General features: G+C 36.6%; 1 long non-coding RNA gene across 1 annotated transcript; it reads right to left on the bottom strand.

Annotated features, from left to right (window-relative positions):
- Positions 1–142: 142 nt before the first annotated feature.
- Positions 143–2,849, bottom strand: LOC111866187. Its single transcript, XR_004513186.1, has 3 exons — positions 2,636–2,849; positions 1,425–1,524; positions 143–884 (listed from the first exon to the last, which is right to left on the bottom strand). It is a non-coding gene; the product is annotated as an uncharacterized LOC111866187 (long non-coding RNA).
- Positions 2,850–3,446: the final 597 nt, after the last annotated feature.

Raw genomic sequence — 3,446 nt, 5'->3', positions numbered from 1 at the left:
GGGGGGGGGAAATGTTTCCATCTTCAGCTCCAAAAATGTAGGCAACATGAAACTGAGCCCTTCTTGAGACGCTTCCAATTGTGCAGCTACTCAAGAGCTTCCCAGCATTTTATGGAACCTGAAGGTTCATTACTGTGTTCACAAGAGGCCTTCACTGGTCCCTGTCCATTTTTCTGAAATGTCTGTATCTGCCTACAAGGCTATAAGGTGTCACAATCCAGAATACAAAAATCTGAACATTCACTGCCATAAAAATATCAAAATCTATATACATGGAAGGACAATAATAAATTGTGAATTTATAATATTTCCATAACAGGAGTGCTACTAGAACCCAGTGTTCAACATTACATACAACAGTACATAGTTGTCTTTCTAGGTAACAAGGCAGACTGATGATGATAGATTTAAATCACATATACTATACTGCATCACAAGGAAAGACAGGATAATTTGCAGTTTACTGTACTTACTGATAGACCAGTGACTGCCCATGGAGTGGGAGACTATAATTTGATTTTTGGCAAGACCGAATCACCATCACGCCCACAACAGCTTTGGAACCTGCAAGCTATTTACTATCTAACACATACCGAAGGCTGAAAGGGCAAAGTAACTGGAGTATGACTCAAAACACTCACTTCTGTAACACTTACAGTGAATATGGTTTATGTGTATGAAAAGCTGTATCAAGTCCAAGAAGATGTAGGAAAAATACAATTTTATCTTGATTAAGTTTTTAATTAAGAACAGCATCTGTCTTGGCATGGTTCAGAACCTTCCTGAACACCTATGTATCAAGCCTTGTTGTGGATCTTCTTCCAGAGTAATCTTCAACTTCAGAGCCATACATGTCTATATATAAACATGGTTTCCACTTGCACCTGAACAAAAATGTGAAAGGTTTATCTCACTGTTAACTAACAATGCTTCTGAGACATAGAAGGCTGCTTTGGTGAAACAGCCATACTACATCTGTGAGATTGTGTTAGTCATTTCATCTTCTTATCCACAAATGGCAACATTATGCTCCTGTGGTATTTCCATTACCAAAAATTACTAAAAATTTATTACTACATACCAAGGAAGATCTAAAAATAAGGTAACAATGCAATTGCAGGGACTTGCTGCAATTTACATGTTGCAGCAAGATTAGGCAGTGTTACATTTAAAGAAGTCTTCAAGGTTGACATTTGAGGTTCTCATCGTGGTGGATATTAAAATTACTGTTTCCTGCAACGTGTAGTTTGGTAGATAGAACTCATCATTTTGGATATAAACCTGCTCCTTCCATCTTAGGGGTACCCAAAACTTCACTCTTTTACCAAACTACATAAGATTACATAAGATACATAGCCTTAATCTTATGACTTCAGAGAAATAAAGATAAGTACGTTGATAAATTACGTATTAAAACAACAAACCTTTGGCAAACATGGGAAGTATGTCAGGACTTCCCCAGGACCATGTGTACTGACTTTCATTGAAAACAGAGTCAAATTCTACTGCATTGTCTTTCCAACCCTAGAAAAAATAAAATATAATAAATAAAGAATAAAAATAATAAAACAAAAGGATAGAGAACATACAACCGTAAATACTTTCTTTTTTAACCATACAGTGAATGGCCTGCACTGTGACTGTATTTACGGGCATAACATGAAAGATAAAACATACTATTTCAGGAATGTTCTGGATTGTTCCTGGAGAACTGTTGGGCAAAAGTGTACTCTTTGTTAGATCTGAGTTTCTCGGATTGGTGACTATGAGGAGAACTCTCTTTTGAGATGACACTATGTACTCTGTTAAAAGTTTACTGACATTTCACAGGAATGTGCTGCTTCCATCTTCAGGGTCAAGAAGTAAACTGAGCAAGTAAATAAGCAAGTAAACAAGCAAGCAAATTTTCTACTGTTTGCTTGGCTTACTCATTGACCCTGAACATATAGGTACTACATTCCTCCAAAAAATGGCTAAACTCCTACCAGATGAATAATATTACATCCCAGAATCCAACACTTTTCAAGTATATTTTTTCTTTACACACAGTAAACAATAAGCAACAATGTAAGATTGTTGTCACAGTGGTGAATGTTTGAATTTGGTCTTTTGGAATATGACAGTATATTACTGTAGATGGTTACCAATGTTTTGGAGGAACCTGCTGCTGTACCCTTTTCGGGTCAATGAGATTGGGGAAACATGCCTTGCCCAGACAACCTTGCCTCAATCCTTTAGATGGAGGCAGCATGTTCCTTTGAATTAATACACAATTAAAGAACTAATGACTATGCCACCCTGCATGGTCAAAGTACAATGACCCTTGTATCCACCTAAAGGAATATATGGAATCACAACCTAGAATATGCAGTGACTTAACAACATATTGACTGTGTACACATGTCACTGGATTTGAAGTTCATTAACAGTTACTGCATCTAACATGCAATTCCAGTATATTCAAACCTCATGAACTGTCCAAGAATGTAGGTTCTATTTAAAATTACTAACCCTAAGTTAAACCAGTCTAACTTACTTGAAGCAACTGTAAGCCTGGTTTAAAGACACACTCAATTCTGACATAGAAAGTTAATTAAAAATTATAAGAATAAAATCACTCATCACAATTTATAACCTTGGCTACAGCAAATGGGTCCTCATATAATCCAGCAATTAATGCCACATGTCCAGGGCGCGATTCTGTTGGTACTCTGGTATGAGAGACGCCCCATGCTCCCCTCTCCTGCAACCAGTCAAGTTGTCAAAAAATTTAGGTTATGTTCATTAACTATAACACAATAACGTTCTAACTTCTCTGCTGCTGCATACCTGAAGTGTGAGGCATTCACTTTAAATAAATCATCTGCCCCAAAAAAGGAATCAGCACGTAAACCATCAGCAACAATTAAAACAAGCCTGCGTGCAGGAGCTTCTAGAGGACTGGACTGTGGTATAATGTCATGAACTACTGGCGATTTGAAATAAATACCAAATACAGATACTAAAAATGCAATATGAACAAAGAAACTACTAATGATGAGAAACAATGTCGAGAATATGCGTTCAAAATGCCCATTAAACCAATCTTTTCCAGGATACGATAACAAACGGGATATGCATACAAAAGTAAAGCAGGCAGGGATGTCTCTATTTCAGAGGAAGGACGACAGCCAGAAAATTAAATGGACAGAGAAACTGGTTTCTAATTCAAACTCAAAACCTACATAGTGTCAATTTGAGGGAAGGAGAAAGAAAAAAGAAAAAAGAAAGAAAGAAAGAAAAATAAAGACAGAAAAATAAACTGGCATCATAATCATAACATCAACATGATGTACATAGACCTAGAAAGAGAAGATTTTACATGTCACGGTCTACATATAAGAAATTCTGGTAAAGACAAGCTAGTAACGCTACTAATGGAAAAAATTGAAATGCAGCTGCAGGAA

This window comes from Cryptotermes secundus, unplaced genomic scaffold (assembly GCF_002891405.2).
Source record: "Cryptotermes secundus unplaced genomic scaffold, Csec_1.0 scaffold599, whole genome shotgun sequence".
Lineage (NCBI taxonomy): Eukaryota > Metazoa > Arthropoda > Insecta > Blattodea > Kalotermitidae > Cryptotermes > Cryptotermes secundus.
The sequence above is the reverse complement of the archived record's forward strand: the minus strand, read 5'-3'. Positions and strand labels throughout refer to the sequence as shown.